The 14329-nt window shown below is 49.3% G+C and overlaps 1 protein-coding gene across 1 annotated transcript in view; it reads left to right on the top strand.

Moving 5' to 3' along the window:
* RPS3 (ribosomal protein S3) overlaps positions 1 to 14329 on the top strand; it is a 171817-nt gene that overhangs the window by 111038 nt on the left and 46450 nt on the right. The gene's annotated exons all lie outside the window — the stretch shown is intronic.

Below are 14329 nucleotides of genomic sequence, written 5' to 3'. Positions count from 1 at the left end.
GCAGGAGTTGTGTCTAATGCCTCTGAGTCCCCCACGCCCTGCGCAGGGCCCGGCACAGAGCACGCGTTGGAGGGGTTTGCTGTATGAATGAATGTTGAATGTGCACGGGGGCGATGTGAAAGCCATTAATTGGCCCAGGAAGTGGAGGAATGGAGGTGGCACAGTACAGCTTCTTTTAAGCTTCACACCAAGCGAGAACCAGTAAGAACCACATTTCACTGCTAAGGACTCAAGTACAGAGTCCAAGTGATGCTCCCCAGATCCCACAACTGGCAAAGGATTCTAACCACCCGTCAGTACCACATTCCAGGGCAAAGCTGTGTGGTTTTGAAAGATTACTTTATCTTTCTGAACCTCTGGTTCTTTTAAAAGAATTAAGATGCTGAGACTTGGCAGGGTTACAAGTGAGGGAGCAAGCTTTAGAGGATGGAGAGAAGGGATCCCCACCAGGGGAAACAGCTTGTGCAAAGGTGTGGAGTCTGAAAGAACACCTCTGGGGACCCCTGGACTATTCTGGTTAGCAGAGGGTTCCCTGAGGGAGGGAGGGGCAGGCTGAGGCCAGAAGGGATTAGTCAGGAACCCACATAGCTCTAGGCAGGTGAAGGAGAACTTTGTTAAAGAGCCCAGAAAAGTAAAGAATGGCTGGAGCTGCCAGTGAGAGGGCAGTAGAATCCGTGGGGAGAGGAATGTGGAGAGGCAGAGGGGTACAGACAAGGGGGTTCAGACTTCGTTCTGAGAGCCACAAACTCCTGGGATTTTCCTTATGATCCTGAGCCCTGCAGGATAATGCTGAGGTTCAAGCCTTCAAGATCCATGTATTGGGATTCCCTGTTTGTCAGAAGGGAGCCCTGGGAAAATCTTAAACCAGGCATTGATATGGGAAGGATGAGTTTGATAGGAAAGCAGATAGCGTGGAAATACTTCTAACCTCCCAAGAAGCTTATGTTGTAGGGTCTGTCTGAAGAAGAGACAGTGTCTGCCAAGGCCTAGCCGGAGGCTGCCTAGTCCCCTCTGTAGAGTACACCAGCCAAGGCCTTGGTTGGAAGAACAAGGAAGAGCGTGGGCTGGAGGCTGAAGTCCAGGCTAGAGGTGGAGTAAGGGGCCCTTTGTCAGGCCCAGGGACTGGGAGGTTGGCCCCAGGAAGCTCAGACTAGTCGCGGGGCCTGAGGTCTGGTAGGAGGCAATTTTGCCTCATGTGTCAAAGTTGGTAATGGTGCTAAGAAACCTTCTTCCTTCAGCTCTTGCTTGGAACCTTCTCTAGCTTCAAGTTGCTGGTATGATCAAGCTTTGAATCCCTAGCCTGGCATTCCAGCCTCATCTCCCCACCTCTTCCACCCTCCGCGCACACACACTTCTCTCAGCTCCATCAACGAACATCTCCATGGACTTCCTCCAATGTGGTTGCTCCTGCTGGTTCCCTAGTCTGGGGTCCTGACTATTTAGTTTCTGCTTTCCTGCTGGGTTGAAGGGAAGAAACTGGAGGCCAAATGGTCACCTGTCCTCTTTGCTGTGGCATCCTCAGAGACTAGCATGGAGTCTGGTGCATAGCAGGTGCTTAGTAAATAATTATGGAATGTTCCATCTCTCACGTCAGAGTCACCTCCTCTGAGAAGCCTTCCCGAACTCCTCCAGGTAGTTTGCGTTTGTTCTGGCTCCCTTGGCTTGAAGGTTCTGTAATTATGTATGTTCATGTCTATTTCCTGCCACTGGGATAGGAGCACCTCAGTAGAAGTGTGACCCCACCCACCGGCCTCCCAGCCCAGTGTCTGGCAGCCCTCAAGAGATCTCAGTATTGGGAAGTGAATGAATGAGATTCTCAGAGAAAAGCTGTCTGGATGCCCCTGTTGCCTCAGCCATGCCAGATGAACAGAGTCAGAATGAAAAGGAGCTTTTCAGAGCGGACCCTCTATGACCCCTGAGGCCTGCCCAGGGGTTACCAAGAGGTGACCAGTATACAGGTCTCCAACGCCCACACTTGCCCTCTGGATAACCTTCAGAGAAGAGGGAGTCTTCGGAATTGGTGGAATCTGGCCTTTCTGTGGCCAGGGAGGCCCACCCAGCAGAACAGCTCCAGAATCAGGGTGGCTTGTCTAGGAGGGCGCAGGCGCTCAGGATCCATGAGCCTGGAGGCTAATAGGAAACAGTAGCCTTTTCTGCCTGTGCCCCACTGCTCCCAAGAACCTCTGCCCTCTCCATGCCTCATACTAGAGGCAGCTCACAGCCGGGCTGCAGCCTGTGCATCAAGCCCGCTGTGAAGAGCAGCCCTTCCCTCCTCAACAGCCCAGCTCTCTCTCTCAGGCCTGCATTTACTAGTAATTTTGCATTATTTTTCTTAATAGGCCACTGAAGCAATTCAGAAAGGTCTTTCCACAAGATCTGCTTCCAGCCCAACCATGTGGTGCATGCATGAGGGGTAGGCCCAGCGCTAGGTGGTAGCAGGGCGTAGCTGGTAAATGTGCCCCCCCCCCGCCCCCGTAGCTGTCTCTTTGACAGGATTATTAGGCTAGAGTGAGCTCATCAGCCCTCACAGGACGTGGTGCCCTCTCACCTCTCTGTCCTGGCTCTGCCAGCCTGGAGTCCTTCCCCACTTTCCCCTGCCTGCTTGTGCCCCATGCAGCCAGTGGGACTTTCTTCATCCCTCCAGGCCCACCCACGATCTGCTCCTCTGAGAAGCCTGCCCTGTTCTCCTAGTGGGCAGCACGGTATCCTCCTGTGGAGCCTGTGACACTGAAGGGTCTTGTCTCTTGGAACTCTGATCCCCTTGCATCTGAGCCATTGCAGGTCGGTTTTCCCATTTGATGATGAGCTTTTAAAGGACAGGGATTTGATTTCTCTCTGCAAAAGGGTTGTACATCTCAGGCCCTACTCGCTGTTTCCTGAGCTGGACCAAGTCTTATACCAGACATCAGGAACCCAGAGGTGGGACAGTCAGGAACCCCCAGTTCCGCCCTGCTACCACCTAGCACTGTGCCTACCTGTGACACGTGTTCCATGAGGAGGGGTCCAAAGCTGATCTCATGAAGAGGCCATCCAGGGCTGTCTGTATGGGCATGGCTGTCTTCATGGACATTGGTGCCAGGTGCTTTGTGAACACAGTGGCTGCCAGCTCAGCTGGGGCAGGGCAGAGCAAGAGCAGCTTCACAGGGGAGGTGACACTTGATTTGGTATCTAAGGATAAACAGAACTTGCCAAGATGAGGGATGAGCCTTCTCGGCAGAAGAGACATCAATCACACAAAGACATGAACGAGGGCACTGTTGAGTGACTGGTAGAGGGAGGTGCATTTGGGGAACAGAAACAATACCAGAAGGAGAACTGAGGCTTCACAATGGAGCAGTTTGGGCACATACACTAGAGCCATGTGCCCTGGGTTCAAATCCTGACACTGGACCCTCTCGTCTCTCGGTGCCTCAGTTTCCTCATCTGTATAGTGAGGATTATACAAGTACTTGCCTTATAAGAACTTTATAAGGCTTAAGTTCATTTTTGTTAAATGCTTGGGTCATGTTGATATGGGATAAGCTGTGCATGCCTCATCAGGGGCAGGCGAGGCTGTCTTGTGTGGGGCTTAGGTTTGGACTTCATTTTGAGGACACTGGAAGCAACCAAGAGGAGCTGAGGGGAGTAAGAGGCTCGGCTTGGGTCCAGCCTCACTTCTCCACCCACACACATTAAAGGACCTCCCAAGGCTCCCCTGCCTTCCCTCCATCTCCCATGCCTTCTGGTGTTCCCAGGGGCCCTTTGGCCACAATCCATGTATTGTGGAACTGCAGGGGCTGTGGCCACACCCACCTGACATACCCAGGGAAAACTTTATGGCCTAATTTATTGCCAAAGGCCCTGATCCTGGACACCCGGATGAGTGTCCTAGTTCAGGCCTTGACTTAAACACTAATGGATCCAGTTAAGAGGGTAAGTTAAGTGGGAACAGACCGGGGAATGAATGGCACAGGGAGGTAAAGATGCTTGCTTGGGGTTGGAGAGCAATCTGGTTGGAGGGCACTGTGGAGTGTGATGCTGTGGGTTGGGAACCAGATACTTCCTGGCCCAGCCACCTCCCTCTGTATGCCTCTGCTTCCTCAATGATAAAATCAAGATGAAAATTGTGGCAGCTCCAGGGAAGCGACGTGGCCCACCAAGGATGAAGCAGGAAAACCAATGTGGAAGGGGGAGCACCAGAGGAGGACCCCTTGAGGCAGAGAGGAGAGGGCAGTGTGGCAAGAGGTTAATAAGGGCCAGGAGTACAGGGACGAAATGTCTGGAATGGGCAGTTGACACCATGGGTGACTGGGAGATGGGTGTGGATGGAGAAGGAGGCTGGAGCAGAGGAGCACTTGTTGATGGTGGAGAGCCCTTTCCAGGGCAGCTGACAAATGACTGGGCACTTGAGTGGCAGCAGAGGTGGAGGCAGAGTTGGAGGATTTGGGTGGAGTTTGAAGGACTTAAAGCTGAAAGCTATGTGCAGAGGGAAGCCAGGGCAGGAGACTGACACAGTCCCAAGGAGAGGTAGCACTTCTGGGAGGCCTGAGAACTACAGGGGTGCAGGGGCAGATGAGGGAGATCCACATGGCCCCTTCTTATTTGGTACGAGGGTTGGGTCACTTTGGAAAGGGTCTGTGTCAAGCTACTAAAAGATGCTACTTGGCTCCTCTTCTCATTCTCCGATAGTATCCTGATCAGAATCCAATCTTGAAAGGATGGGGGCCTTCATTTCCTTTCTGACCCCAGATCCTGGGGGCTTCCTCCCCTGCAGCTAGTCAGGGGAAATGTGAGCAATCATAGCTCCACGCCTACCCTTTTCCAGCACCTTTGTATGCTCACGGCAGGAGGTGTCTACTTTGTCCCCTTCACTGTCAATTTCAGGAGATTAACTTGAAAGATTACTCCCATGAAGTCCTGGGAGATTAACTTCTGTGTTCCCAGCCCAGAGCATGGGTCACACCCAACAGGGGCTCAGTGCCTTTACTGTGGAAAGGCAAAGGGTGCTTTCATTTGGCTGCCTCTGCTGCCCCCTGCTGCCTGATTCTGGTTAGGTCAGAATAATACTAAGAATGCTACAGCCGGCTGGGTTTCTGGCTCAGTGGTAGAGTGCTTGCCTAGCATGTGTGAGGCACTGGATTAGATCCTCACCACCACAGAAAAAGAAAAAGAAAAAGAATAAAGGTTCTCTTCTTTAAAAAAAAGAATGCTAGAACACTCCTCTCCAATCTTCGGTTTATACCTATTGATACTTACATTACTTAAATTAAAATGGATACATTTAAAAATATTTACATAATTAAAATAACAAAAAGTTACTAGTAAGTATTAATATAATGTATTTTTTAAAAAATAAATTCTCCAAAACAAAACAAAAAAATTAACGAAAAACAGTGCTTAGTTTAATAGAAGACTGATGGATTCTCAGCTGCTTCTGCATTCAATCTGATGCACTGTTGTTTGAAGTTTATGAAAAAATCAGGCTTGCACAGATTTGTAGTTGGAAAAGGGATACTTTAATGGCCTTTTGAAATAGTTACGTCCATTCTTCTTGATACTAGCCAAACTGGACAAGTGGTAGTTTCTTTTTTTTTTTTTTTTTTTTTTTTTTAAAGAGAGAGTGAGAGAGGAGAGAGAGAGAGAGAGAGAGAGAGAATTTTTAATATTTATTTTTTAGTTTTCGGCGGACACAACATCTTTGTTTGTATGTGGTGCTGAGGATCGAACCCGGGCCGCACGCATGTCAGGCGAGCGCGCTACCGCTTGAGCCACATCCCCAGCCCAAGTGGTAGTTTCTTGAAGGTTAGTTGGAATTACTCTAAAATCCCACCCATGAAACTTGCAAGCTCAGTTACATTAAAATCACACTTTGAGGGGCACTTTAAATGTATCTTTTACCTAGATATGCTGTGGTAACTTTTTTTGGGAAAAATGGCTCACTAAGTTATGCAGATCTTCCAAATATTGAGAAATTTCAATACACAACATTTCTTTACAAATTACATTTATTAACTGATCTCATTGGAGAAGTTTTTAAGTATTGGGAACCTATCAGGCTCACAGTGGCAAACAGTGGCAATTTTTACTTGAAAGCTTGAAATTTAAAAAAAAAATATTTTTTTAGTTGTCGATGGACACAATACTTTTATTTTGTTTTATTTATTTATTTATTTATTTATTTATTTATTTATTAAAGAGAGAGAATTTTAATATTTATTTCTTAGCTTTCGGTGGACACAACATCTTTGTTTGTATGTGGTGCTGAGGATCGAACCTGGGCCGCACACATGCCAGGCAAGCGCGCTACCACTTGAGCCATATCCCCAGCCCTTTTATTTATTTTTATGTGGTACTGAGGATCGAACCCAGGGCCTCACACGTGCAAGGCAAGCATTCTACCACTGAGCCATAACCCCAGCCTGAAAGCTTGAATTTTGTCATTAGCAATAAATGCTATCAGTTTGCCTAGAAACATGACAGACGTACTGTATTCATTTTTGAGAGAATGTCTGCTAGATACTCAAGTCTGCGTAACAATAATTCATCTGTTAGTATTTCTTTCCAGTAAAATTGGTGTTCTGTGAAAAGAAAAGTGGCCAGTTTACCTCACAGTTCAACTAATTGTGCCAAAGCTTTTCCTGAAGACAGTCATCATACACCTTTGTGGCAGAGGTGCTTTATGATATTCTTCACGTTGTCACACAGAATATTAAAAAGACCTGTGGGACCGGGAGTGTAGCTCCGTATAAAGCACTTGCCTAGCACAAGTGAGACCCTCAGTTCCATCCCCAATGCCACAGAAGGAGATAAGGAAGGAAAGGAAAAAAAAAAAAAGACATATATTCAAGGGGCAATGTATAATGAGTTGAATAATTTTGATGGCCTCGTCAGGCTTTCCCACGTGCCCTGCTGTTGGCAGTTTCCCACGGGGTTGGGGCAGTGAAGCTAGGTGACTTCTGGTATAACTGGGGCCACTGCTCTGATTTGTGCTGAGGTCCCAGCAGTTTTCCCCACCTTTGCTCTTACACCATCAGGGAAATGTAAAAGCTAGTGAGAAAGGAAAATGATAACTTGGTACCATTTTGGAAAAAAGCTTTGACCCGCAGAGTCTGATGTCTCTGCAGTAGTGTCCGAGCAAGCATTTTGCCATTTTAAAAAAATGAATTGTGTCAAAATCGACATAACCCTTTTTAAGTGTCCAGTTAGTGCACTCACATTAAGTACATTCACATGACGCTACCAGCACCACCATTCATTTCCAGAACTTTCTTTATCTTTCAGAATTGAAACTCTGTACCCACTAAATAAAACTCTTCATTCTTCCCTCCCACAAGTTCTTGGGAACCACTGTTCTAATTCCTGTCTCTGAATATTTTTTAACTCTAGATACCTCATGTAAAAAGAATCCTGCAGGATTTGCTCTGTTGGGATGGGCTATTTCACTTAGCATGATGTCCTCAAGGTTCATCAAAGTTGTAGCATGTGCCAGAATTTCCATTTTTTAGGTCTATAAACACATTTTCATTGTCCATTCATCTCAATGGACACCTGGGCTTTCTCCACCTCTTGGCTCTTGTGAATAGTGCTGCCATGAACATGGCTGTGCAAATATTCCTTAGAGACTCAGCTTTCGATTCTTTAGCTGTATTTGCCCCAAAGTGAAATTGCTGCATCTTATGGGCAATTCTACTTTTAAAATTTTCGAGGACTCACTGTACTGCTTTCTGTAGTACCATTTTACATTCCCACCAGCAGTGCACAGAGACCCAGTTTCTCTACCACCTGCCCAACAAATAGTTTCTATTTTTTGGATAGTATCCACCCTAATGAATGTGAAGAGATGTGTTTTTGTTTTGTTTTGTTTTGTTGAGTACTGGGAATTAAATCAGGGTACTCAACTACTGAGCCACATCCCCAGCCCTATTTTGTACTTTATTTAGAGACAGGGTCTCACTGAGTTGCTTAGTGTCTCACTAAATTGTTGAGGCTGGTTTTGAACTTGCAATCCCCCTGCCTCAGCCTCCCGAGCTGCTGGGATTACAGGCCTGGGGAGATGGTGTTTTAATTTGCATTTCTCTAATGATTAGTGATGTGCTCTTTCTTTTCATGTGCTTGTTTGGCCTTCTGTGTATCTTCTTTGGAGAAATGTCTATGCATGTTCTCTGCCCATTTTTGAATAGTTTTGTGTTGTTGTTGCTGTTGTTGTTATCAACAAGCATTTCACTCCTATACTCATAATAACTCTAGGTAACATTACTGTTCCTGTTCACAGATAAGGAAACAGAGGTGCAGATAGTCAGTAGTTTGCCCGAAGTCACACAGTTGGTGAACAATAGATCTCTATGCAAAGGGCTGGTGTTCTTTTTCACTGTGTCATTTTGTCAAAGAACAGAAGGGCATTCCTTATCTCCAGGAGCAGCTGGGCAGGGAACAGGAAGAGGAGAGCTGAGTGGACAACATCTTGCCTCTTATGTCACTTAAGAGGCAATCATGGGTGCTTTTAGGGCAAAAATTAGAAACACGCAACCATCTATCGCCATGGTAATGGCAGTACTAACCTGGTGGCTTCCCATAGCAACTCAACTCAAGGAATCTTTGCTGAGCTCCCAATTCCTCCCTGACCTGGGCTGGCATTGAGATTTGGAATGGACTAGACCCTGTCCTCTGAGAAGTGTTCAATTTAGTTCAGGAGACAGACCTGTCGCATCATAATCATACCTTTACCAAAGGAAATTTCATAAGCTCCAAATTCCACCTGCTGTTTCCAACAGGCTTCTCTTCTGATTCCAGTTAGTTAGCTAGTTAGTTAGTTAGTGCTCTTTGATTTCTAACAGAATCCTGAGTTGAACTACTTTCAGCAGGAAGGGAAGTGAATGGAGGGATGTGGGGGAGTCTCCCAAGCTCCAAGGGCAGGATGCAGTGAGCCTCAGGGTGAGAACCAAACTGAGTTATCAAACAGGCCCAAGATGGGTACTATCATGGTCCCCCCACTCAAAAAGAAACTGGGGTTTCATCTCTGTCCTGGAAGTTCCAAAATCCCTGTAAGAAAATCTTTGACCCTGGCAGGCACTGGTCCTCATCCCTCGTCACCAGGGCACAGAGTGAATGACATGGGGATTGTGCTTGCCAACATGTGGAGGAAGGGGCAGTGGTAACACTTAGGAAAGGGTGCTTGGCAGACAATCCACCTGGAGCCCACACACTGACCGGTGCGTGATCAAGGCACAAACATGTCTTTTGTACAATTATAATGAGGTTTTCAATATCGTAGAATTATAGTTTTATTCAACGTTAATTCATATGTATTTCTAAGCAGTAATAAAATTCACACATTCATAACTTGTGAACTTTTGTGATCACATCTCCTACCTTGGCATACTGGTCAGCTAAAAATGCTGTATGACAGATAACTGAGAACCTCCTGCTTTGTAAACACTATTTCTTTTTCTTGTCTCAGGCCTGCAGCTGGAGTGACAGGGAAGGCTCTGCTTGGGACCACTTGTTGGGCCAGGTCTATTCCACATGCCTTTGGGATCAGTGGCTCCCCCAGAGCATTTTTTCTCCCCCTGAGAGTGGTGGAAACTCCAGGGGCTGTGCAGAGACACGCGTTCCTCTCAATATCTGGGCTCACCAGTCACTGCACATTCTCTTCTGCCCACATCCCACTGGCCAGCACAACCAAAGTCACAAAACCAATTCCTGTCTCAGTGGATCATGCAAGTACCTTCTACCCTCAGGGGACTGTGGCAGTGGATGAAGAAGAACCGAGATTGACATGGCCCACCACGCTTGGTTGTGGCTTCTGCAACTGTAAATATGCAAAGTTGGTGGCCACCAGGCCACCCGGGTGCTCTCCACTTTCTCTAGCCCAGGCCTCTCTCCCAAGGCCCAGAGCCACATTTCCAGCTTTCTCTGGATGACCCACAGGCCTCCTAAACTTGTTGTGTCCCAAACTAAACTCATTGCTTCCTCCCTCAAGCTGCTCCAGATTCTAGTCTCTGTGACAGGCCCCATAGCCATCTGGTCACCCAGGCCAGCGCTTTGGGGCCATCCTTGACTTTGGTCCCCGTGCCCAGTCAGTCACGGATTCGAGTTTCCTCCTCCTAAACATGGAAAACCTTTTCTCTCCACTCTCTGACCTGGTGGCTCCCAGAGTCACCTCCCCAGACTGGGCCCATCACCTCAGCCCCCACATTGCTCTCCTGCCTCCTCCGTCCCCCTGTCCAGCCACAGATCTGGTCACACCATTCTCTCGATTGAAACTCTCAGGCAGCTCCCTTCTGTTAGGCCCCTGGCAGCACATACATGACCTGGTACATGGAGGTCAACCTGGAAGACACAGCTCCAGAGTCCCCTCCTCCAGGAAGCTTCCCTTCCCCTGGGAAATGGTCTGCCATGGTGACAGGAGAGAGGGAAGGAAGCATGAAGTAGGGAGAGTCCCAGGCTGCAGTACAGCTGGAGGGCCTCAGCCAGCCTGGAGAGGCCCAGCAAGAACTGCCTGGAGAGGAGAGGCCCACAACGTGGCGGAGCCTGCTTCTCCCGCCATGCTGAGCCACGGCCTGGGCAGTGGGTCCAGAGGTGTCGCAGCTGGAGGCCGCTGCTGCCCATGCCCTGTCCTGCACTCTCCTCTAGGGAAGGGGTGAGTGGCAGGGCTCTGCTGCTTGGCAGGTGGCTTAAGCAACTGACACATTTCACACTGAAGGCTGGCCAGAGGGAGTAATTTGCCCCAAATCACCCACTGGTAAACAAATAAGTAAACCTATGCTGTTCTGGCCCTGGGGCTGGATTCCTCTCTCCACTGTTGACTCAGAGCCCAGCTGGACTAGGTGAAAGGTGGCAGAGTGGCAAGGTGGGACTTCTGGATGGGGCCCAGGCACCACCTCCTCACAGAACCCTCCAGGGCCCCTACACTGTCCTCTGTCTCTTCACCGTGGCACCTGTGGGTTCTGTGATTGACAGCTTGTGTCTGCTCCTCCCGGTCCACATTCCAGCATCATGAGAGGCACACTGTTCATCGTCACCTCCCTTCTCTACTGCTCTCTCTGGGTACCCAGTGCTTCCCGCAGGGAGGACGCTGTGTTCACTTAATCGTGGTTTCCTTCCTTCCTTTGTTCTTTAAATGAATTTATACTTGGTGATTATTTTGACTTAGTGAATACAGCCACAAAAATCTCTGCCTTCACGTAATTGGCCTTTTAGTGGGGGAGGTAGAAAATGAGAGAAAGCAAATGGTTTATTAGATGGGATGCATGTTAATGGTAGGGAACAGAGAGCAGCACAGACGGGTGAACAGGGGACGTCTGTGAGGACCTTTGCAATTTAGATAGAGTGGACAGGGAAGACGACTTCTGAGTAAAAATCTGAAGTTACCAACAGGTGCCAGGGTGCTGATGTGGCATGTCCCTGGTGGGCTCAGCCAGGGGGCCATGGCTGGAATGGAGGGGATGGGGAGGTAAAAGACGCATCTACAAGGTCGTGTAGCCCAGATGGTGGAGGGGGTGCAGAAAGTTGACTTGCTCCAGCTGACTCGAGAAGGCACTGCAGAATTCTCAGAAGAGTGTTGTTATTGGCCTTGGGAGTTAGAGGAAGGGAGATGGGCAGAAGCTGGGAGATGGAGAGCAGCTATCTGAGGAGAGGGGAGGGGGCTCTGATCGCAGTAACAGCAACAGTGGCAGGTGGTCAGATTCTGGAATGTCTTTTGGAGGTAGAATTTTCTGATGGATCACATGTAGGTGGTGAGAAAGAGCGGAGTCACAGATGACCTCAGATTTTTGGCCTGAAAGATGACATCACCTCTGATCAGAGAAAGAAGACAGGAGGCATAGGTTTGGGGGAGCAAACCAGAATTCAGGTTTGAACATGTCCATTTTCAGATGTTCCTCAGACATCCAAGTTGGGCATTTGTCCGTTGTACAATCCAAGGGTCTTGAAAAGGTCCAGAGAGAAATGCAAATGGATGGGATTTTCGAGGCCATGGTGATGTAAGAGAATAGGAGACCAGACACTGAGCTCTGGGGCCCTATGTCAGGGAAGGAGGAAGAACCAGCCACAGAGACTGAGAGGAGCTTCAAGAAGCAGGAGGGCAGCACTGAGGCTGTGTGGTGTCCTGCACGTCAAGGGAGGGGGCACCCAGGGAGGGGCCAGCCCGCAGCTGAGCGGTGAGAGGAAGATGGAGAATCCACCACCGGATTTAGCATCAGGGAGGCCTCAGTGACCTTGGTTTCAGTGGAAAGGCAGAGATGGAGTGTTGGTTAGAGGAGGGTTAGAAAAAAGCCGCCAGAGAGAGATACAGACCATTCTTCTAAGTTTTAATATGAAAAGGAAAGAAAGAGGTTGAAGAGTAAAATAGAGGTTTTTATAAGATAGAGAGATGTGTATGCTGGTGGGAAAGGTTGAGATGAGGACGATCCGGGGGAGCAAGGTAGTGTGACTGTGGAAGTCATGACCTTGGGTAGGCCGAGGTGGAATCCAGTGCATAAGGGACGGGCATGGAGGCTTTATCCACAGGGGTGGGAGAAAAAGCAGCCGGAGGGTGCACAGGTGCAGGGGACAGTAGCTGTGGCCCTGGAACCTGTGGGAGTTCTTTTCCAGTGGCTTCAACTTTTTCAGTGAATCAGGAAGCAAGACCACCAGCTAGCTGGGCATCTGGTATACTCCCACAATTGCAGCTACTCGGGAGGCTGAGGCAGGAGGATCACAAGTTTGAGGCCAGTCTCAGCAACTTAGCAAGACCCTGTCTCAAAATAAAAGATTAAAAGGACTAGGGAGGAAATTCAGTGATCAAGTGCCCCTTGGTTCAATCCCAGTGCCAGAAAGAAGGAAAAGAAGAAAAAGAGGAGGAAGAAGAAGAGAAAGGGGAGGAGAAGGAGGAAGGGGAGGAGGCAGGGGGAGGAGGAGGAGCAGCAGTAGCAGCAGCATTTCACACTGTCTTGCACCCTTCTCTGGCTCTGGGACTAGAGTTATGATGAATGGAATATAAGCAGAAATTCTGTGTGTGAGTCTGGGGAGTGCCCTTGGAGAGAAGGGCATGCACTTATTTGTCCTTCTTATATCTGCTGACTGGAAGATGGCTGTAATGGCTGGGGCTCTAGCTACCATCTTGTTCTTTGAAGACAAGAGCTATGTCCTGGGAATGGAGGAGCCATGAGCTGGAAGCAGCCTAAATGCTAAGGACTAAGGAAGCAGAGCCCCAGATCACCCTGGACCATTTCCATACTTCTAACTGAGTGAGAAACCCTCTTGTTTAAGCCACTGTTATTTAAGCCAGGACCTCTCACCGCCCCTAGGGGCACCCAGGCCCTGAGCACCCACAACCTGCCATTTTCCAAGCATGTGTCTCCCCCATCCCTGGGAGTCTTGGGGCTTCTGTTGGAGGCCGGGCAGGGTTGAGGCCGTAAGGGAACAAGGCTCCTTGATGCCAGTGAGCAGGAAGAGCCGAGTTCCACCCTGATTTCACTTAGTCTCCACCTCAGGAGACAGCAGCCCCGTGCCTGCCTTGACTTTCCTTATCCCCGATTCTCAGATTCCTATGACCCCACGAGAAAAACAGAGTCCCTGTCTCCTGGGTCTGAGGCAGTCTGGCCTCCATCCAGCCTCCATCCAGCAAGGGGGAGGCCCGTCTCTGCACAGCAGGAGGGCCTCTGCGCTCAGAAAGGTGCCAGTCAGTCCGCCTCTCCCACCCTCCAGCCTGTGACCCTGGCCAGGTGAGTTCACCTTTGAGCCTTCGTTTCACATCTTAAAACGGGTGATAGTGCCTGCCTCTGAAGGCCCTACAGCGGACCCTGGGTGGAGGCGGGCTGTAGCTCTTGTTTCCACCCCTCCTGTGAGTCAGCACAGCAGGAACCCAGCCACGAGCCACTCCACTTGGCCACAAAGGGACTTTTCAAGGGGCCCCCAGTCCGACAGGGAGACGGGACACAAGACAACCTTAAAACGAGGTGAACTGTTCCAATGGGGAGGAGTGAGCGTGGCAGGGCTGCCAGGAGGGAGGGGTGCCACCCGGGGGAAGGCAGAGGTTGAGTGTAGACCTTGCTGGGAGGACCCAGGGGACAAAGGGAGAGCTCTTGTACAACTCTCCAAATCCAGGACTCTCTCCAACAGAGAGTTTGGGGCCCCTCCAGCTGACTGGAGTCTCAGCAGGGGCTCAGAGGCTGGGGCCTGACAAGTCTCAATGGAGCTCCCGCAGAGCTGCCCCCACCAACCCCACCTTGCCTGCCCTTCCTGCTAAAAGGTTTTTGGTGTTTGTTTAGAGAGAATTATCTTTCTGCTCTGAGCCTCCCTCCTTCCTATACATCAAATGAGGAAGCGTCAAGAGAGCTATTTGTTCAGAGCCTGGCACAGTGGTACATGC

The sequence above is a fragment of the Spermophilus citellus genome (assembly GCF_964194105.1).
Source record: "Spermophilus citellus genome assembly, chromosome: 2".
Classification (NCBI taxonomy): Eukaryota; Metazoa; Chordata; class Mammalia; order Rodentia; family Sciuridae; genus Spermophilus; species Spermophilus citellus.
This window is presented reverse-complemented; position numbering and strand designations above follow the sequence as displayed.